This window comes from Oryctolagus cuniculus, chromosome 1 (genome assembly GCF_051225735.1).
Source record: "Oryctolagus cuniculus isolate XC-2025 breed Fujian yellow rabbit chromosome 1, ASM5122573v1, whole genome shotgun sequence".
Lineage (NCBI taxonomy): Eukaryota > Metazoa > Chordata > Mammalia > Lagomorpha > Leporidae > Oryctolagus > Oryctolagus cuniculus.
In genome coordinates this window covers 204,525,272-204,531,973 of record NC_142867.1, presented here as the reverse complement: position 1 = coordinate 204,531,973, position 6,702 = coordinate 204,525,272, and positions in this window count along the sequence as shown.

Sequence of the window (6,702 nt, the reverse complement as noted above, 5' to 3'; positions counted from 1 at the left end):
AGGGGAGCAGCTGGGACTCAAACCGGCGCCCATATGGGATGCCGGCACTGCAGGCGGTGGCTTTACCCAATACGGCACAGTGCCGGCCCCCTGAATGGTTTTAATTTGTATAAATGATTTATCTTAATCAGAATATTCAACTACTCCCAATTTATGATTAAATTGATTATAGACAAACATGACTTAAAATGCTGGGGCTGGTGTTCTGGCATAATGAATAAAGCCACAGCCTGCAACACTGGCATCGTACATGGGTGCCGGTTCACCTCCTGGCTGCTCCACTTCTAATCCAGCTCCCTGCTAATGCACTTAGGAAAGCAGTGGAAGATGGCTAAAGTGCTTGGGATGCTACCACCCATGTGGGAGACCTGGATGAAGCTCCAGGTTCCTGGCTCAGCCTGTCCATTGTGACCTTCAGGAGTGAACCTGCACATGGATGGAGGATCTCTGTCTCTCCCTCTGTAACTCTTTTAAATAAAATCTTCTTTTAAAAAGTTTAATGCTAACGCTAAAACTGAGGGCAGAAAAAAAATGCAGTGACTTCACTCCCAGGGACTGCTTCTCTACCTCCAAAGGCTGCTGCGCTTCCTGTAAAAGCATCCCTTAGCTGCTGCTGGCTGCTCACTACTGTGCTGAGTGCTTTACATAAATTACCTAACTTAATAAAATATCTCTATGAAGTGGGTACTATGTAGAACCCGAGAGTATAATCCACCCACGTTCTTGCATTCAGTAAGTGCCAAAGTAAGTTGTGAAACCAGATGTCCCATTATAAAGCTAAACTCTTAATTGCTACACTGAAATACTCCATTGAAGCTATGGGAACGCCCAGCCTCGTGTGAGTCTATTTCCCACTGCCTTCATAAAGCAGTGCCAACGTGACTTAAGCCAATTTGGAACACACACACATCCTTAGGCACTTTCTCCTGGTTGGTCCCACCCAATGCTGACTTATTCTCTTCCCCCATTACTGGCTCATGATTTTGATGCCCCAATTTTCTGGCATCCAAACCCACCGGTTTAACAGATATATGCCAAATAAAGGCAAATGTTTGAATTTTGGCCAAGGAAGAATAAGGAAAACCCACCATAACCTCCTTCTAATGAAATCCTGATGGTTCTATCACCTTGCCCGTGGTTTTCTACATTAAAGCTTGCCCTCTGTTCCTAATCAAGAGCTCGATGTTCCAAACTTCAAGTCTACAACTCTGAAAATATCCACTAGATGTCAGCCTTGAGCTATTTCTTAGGAAATGGCGAACAATCAAGAAGCTATTGGAAACTGAACCCAGGCTCTCTAATGGAAAACATTTGAACAATTTTCTTTGCAGTGTGAACTAAAACAGGAACTGTAGTTAGCTTTTTGTATGAGTGTAGTGGTTTGATTTTCCAATGAATAGAAATACAATAAATTAGAGGGCCGGCGCTACAGCGTAATGGATTAAGCCATGGCCTACAGTGCTGGCATCCAGGCTCCGGTTTGAACCCCCCCCCCGCCCATCCCCCACCCTCCACCCCAACTCCACTTCTGATCCTGCCGCATATTAAGCAGCAGAGGAAAGCCCAATGCTTGGGCCCCTGCACCCCAGTGAAGACCCCAGTGAAGCTCCTGGCTTTGGTCTGGTCCAGCCCTGGCCTTTGTGGCCACTTGGGGAGTGAACCAGCAGATAATAATATTAACAGTAATAATAATAAATTAGAGCATGTCACTCCTTTGCTCCACACACTCCAATGATTCCCCCTTTTCATTGGGAATGAAAACCCAAGTCCTTCAACAGCCTATGGCACCCAACTCTGCAATCTTTACCCACATCAGTCTCAGTGTATCAGGAACACATGACAGTCTTCCCAGAAATACCCACAAGGTTCACTCAGAGTCAAGACACTGTGGCCACCTCATCAGAGACGCCTTCCCAAGTGCTGCCCTCTGCTACCACCCTTGCCCTGACTTCATCGCCACCCCACGCTATGTTACATTCACGAGTTTAGTTAGACTCTATAATGTTAGCTCTGTCCTGTTCACTGCTTCACTTCCCCCAGGCCTAGAACAGTGTCAGGTTTATTAGAGCTGCTCCACAAATACCCATCAAATAAACAAACAACCTTAACTCAAAGACACTCAGCAAAGGGACCAGAGTTCCAAGAGGCATTTACTTGTGTTCACTCAGTAAATACTTATAGAGCCATGGACGGCACAAGACATCACCCTTTCAGTGTTTTTAATGTATTTGAGAGCTATACAAACAGAGCTCCCATCTGCTGATTTGTTCCCCAAATGCCTGCAACGGCTGGGACTGGGCCAGTTAAAGCCAGTAGCTGAGAACTCAACCAGAGACTCCCACATGGATGGCAAGCGCAGAAATCCTGGAGCCATCTCCATCCACTGCCACCCAGGGTCTGCATTACAGGAAGCTGCAGGCAGGGGCTGGAGCCAGATACCAAACCCAGTTACTCCAACGTGGAATATGGGCATCCCAACGGGCATCTGAAACACCAGGCCGAACGCCCGCTCCTAGACATTTTCTTATTACATGAAGTCTCTTGGACTAAGCTCACAACCTCAGAGAGAATGCATGCACAGTATCGTGAAAAAGCTTTACCAAAACCAGCGCATTGAATATGACAATCATGGCTGCCCACCGCGGAAAACTGTGGAACAAAAATAACTATGATGAATGTATTCCTCTCCAGGCACTCCATTCGCTACCCTGCCTCCAAGTAGAAGACTGTTCATTTACTAAACTCTCCTGGAAAGAGAGGGTTCTGCAGCTTGGGCGCCTCTTTGTGGATAAGCCATTTCCTTCCTCCTGCATCTGAAACCCATTCTCTGTTGCTTTGTCCTGACAACACGGATCACCCAGCCACCTGCTCCAGTTTCCTCAACACTTAGAGTGCTCCTGGCTTTGATGCTTACTTCACATCAAGAAACTGTTATGCCTGCTTTCATGATTTCCATGTCCATTCTTAACACCGCAGGCCGCTGAGAATATATAAATCATTGTCGTTTCTGGGTGGAATTTTTAAAGGCAGGAAAAGTAATCTGTCATATGCACGTGGCTTGGTTTCCATCAAATCCTAGGCATAAATCTGAGGCTCCTTTGGAACGTAACCAATTTTCTTTAGCCTTCTTCCTCTCACCTCACCCTCACAGATGCTCTCAAGAGGAAAAATGGGGAGATGCTTAAGCAGAGTGTTACTGGAAAGTGTTTTTTTTTTTTTAATTGGAGAAAAAGTAGTAAATCTTAAGTGATTTTACTCTAACACAGATTTTCCTGAAATGCTGGGGATTTCTTTTTAATGTAAGAAAGATGCAAGAGCTTCTAGGAGAGGATATTTTGGTTCATTTTCTGCATGAATCTACAAGCTATGGCTTATGCAGATATTTTCCCTCCTGTGAAAAGGTTTAATCCTATTTTTTGACAGTTGACAGCTTATGAATGTTTTCCTTTGAAATCATCTCCATTCCTTTGAACTAAAATCAAGCACATCCCATGTATAATTCTGTTAATTTATTTCTTCTTCGTATAGAAAATTTCCAAATAAATGTGGCCACTTGAAAGGTGTTAATACAATTAAGCCGATATACTCACTTCAGTGGATTTTATTTTCCCCTAACACAACCTAGCTACATAACCAGTTTGAGAATTTAAAAGCTTGTTTGGATAAAAGGCCTAATGAGACTCTGATAAATCATGAATATTGGCCCATGAGATTGTTAGGCTAACTTGGCCGCTTTACAATATTATGCTGCGGGCAAACTTCAGCCAGGAGTAATACCTTAATGGACTCATAGCAAGAAAGTAAGCCAAACCTTGCAGGCTGTGGTGCTCAGCAGAGTTCTAAATTTCAGCTTGGAACAAAAAGTATTCTTGCTAAGTGAATTCCACCAGTGGGGTTGAAAATGAGAGTGTTTGATAGAGAATTCTGCCATTTAAAAAGCAATGGTTACTGCAACATGCTCAAGAATTAAAAAAAAAAAAAAAAAGCAATGGTTATCGCAGACTGATCTGGAAAAAAATTATTCTTAAAAGGAGGGCCCTGAATAATCCTTAAAAGAATCCCTTAATTTAGAAGTTTGGCAACTAAACAATCTTTATCCAGTCCTTCCTTCAAACTGCCTGAATTTTGTCATGAAAACCCACAATCTCACCTCTCTGCACTTTATCCCGAGTGTGAACCCAGCCCTCTCCTCTGGCCACCCAGCTGGCCTGCTCTCCACTTGGTCCTCACTGAAGATGCAAGCCCCTCAATTCAGTGTTCAAAACAGACCCCACAAGTAGCAGCACAGAGCTCACTGGGCTGAGTTAGACCTCAAAAAGCACAAGCAAGGCTGTGGATGCTAATTGGCACCTATCCGCTCAGATGTGATAGGTTTTCTGGCTCAGGGGTGACAGCCTCTCTGCCTCCCACTACCTGCCCTACTAGGCTGGGGGTTACCCAGAAGGGAGGCGCTCCCTTCCTGCCATGCTCCCCGAGTGTGCAAGGCAGGCCCGTGGGCTTCACTGCCAGTGGACAAAACAGACTCCGCTCCTCTGCACACCTTGCTCTCCCTGCTGTGACACCAGAGCCTGCGGCTTCCCAGCACAACAGGAGGCTCCGTCTCTCGAGTCTATGCCACAGTCACCAATGGAATGGACCAGGTGCCTGACACTTGGGGGATTTATTGAGCCATGTGCACAGCCAATCATGAAGATGACCCTTTAATCTTCATTTTGGCTGGCAACTCCTTCGGCCAGAACCTTGGAGGGAAGGAAAAATGAGATGCATCAAACCCATCTTGAACCCCTAATACATTTCTGATGTCATGACTCAGATCTAGTATGACAGACATGATGAGACAGAGGCTCTTGCTGCAACCATGGCAGCTGATGTGAATAGCTACAGGAACCTGGCACTTGACCTTGGCCAGCACTGCAGATGACAATAGCCTTCATTGTGGTGGCAGCACAGCTTTGGCTAGAATCCTCAGGTGACAGATAACAAATGAAGTATGGGGGAAAAAAAAAAACCATTCTAAGAATCAGGAGCTTTTCTTCAGTGCACATAATGAACAAGCAGAAATCTGGCCTTGGGTAAAGACAAAAACAGGAAAGAAGCTTGCACAAGGGCCTCAGGCCTGCAAGGCAGTTCTGATAAGATGACCAGGGAGTCCTGGTGGAGAAGGCAAGGCAAGGTGCTTGCTAGGCCCAGGAAAGGACCCCTCCAAATCAGACTTTTTCAAGCACAGGGAAGCAGATTTCTAGCATGGGAACTTCTGGAATATAAGCATAGTTCCCTTGTTCCTCACGCTGTAATGAGGGGCAAGCAGCCATGTTGTCAGAGCAGTCGGAGAATCGGGATGTGTTTCTCGGGGACCAGCACAGCCACTTGGCCAAGTCAGAAACCTGCCACCCATTTGCTCCCCATCACAACACACCTCCAGATTTACCCCTTTATAGCTTGGTTATTACTTTTTTTTAGGCAGTCTTCTCTCAAGGTGGGGTAAGACAGCTCACAAAAAGGTATTATATTTGTATAATTAAGACAGGGGCTGGTAGGCATCAAACACAAGGAAAAGGAATTAAGTGGAAAGGTGAGTTGCCTGGTATGATGAGTTTATGTTGCATGTATGTGTTGAAAATACTGCACTGTATTCCTTTAAAATGCACAAACATTACAGGTTAACCCAAAAGCTGAAAAAAATACAAGGGCCCTACTAACCAGTGCTTCGGCCTCTGCTCTGTTAACAGAGATTCCTTTCTAAAACACAAATCATGGCACTTTTCAGCTCAAAATATCTCCTTGGCTCTCTACAGTCTTTGACATAAAACTCACAACACCTTCACACAACCTCTCCAGCTGCAACTTGCCTTGGATTCTTGCTGTGATTTAGCTGACTCCTGATTGGTCTTCAGATACTAACGTTAACATCACTTTCGTAGCTTCCCTTGAGAGCCATTTCCCCCATTGCTAGGTCTCCTTCCTGATCATTCTTTGTTAAATGTATGCAGTATGTCTACTCCTTCACCAGGGGGCAAGTTCCTCACGTGCGTTGTCTTTCTTGGATTCACAACACAGACAGCTATCACACGGGAGGCTCTCCAAGTGTTGGTGACCCTGAGATCAGTAAAAGCGGCACAGTCTAGAAGACAGTTACACAAAGAACTACAATACAACACAAGTGTTAGGGTAGATGTATGAGCAAAATATTATATAAACACCTTCCATTTTTGAAGTTCCATTGTCTTATATGTAACACTAGTCACATTGCTGAATCTTTGTTCCACTGTCTCCCTGTTCACTATAGGATATGGTTGGGAAACAAGGGAGCCTTGGGGGAGATCCTGTTCATTTTTAACTCTTCGGTGCTTCACAGCCTCTGGTACATAAAGATGTCAAGTACTGAGTATATGCAGTCAATATGCATGCCTTCACTAGTGGGAAAGGCAAAGACAAGAACACAGAAATTGTCATTGAACTTGAAATTCTTCATCCAGAATGAAAGGGAAGCTGGTATTCCCAAGCAGATGTACAGCATGAGCAACAGCATCAAGAGGTAGAGTAGTTAGGGGAGGGCTCTGACAAGCACAGCTGATTAGGAAGATGCCCGGTGTAATCAACGGATTCTCTGTCATCCCATCTGTCCTCGCAGCTACCCCAGAGTTCCTATCCACTGCTGAAATGACCAGAGAGGAAGATCCATAAATCCTCAGACAGGACATA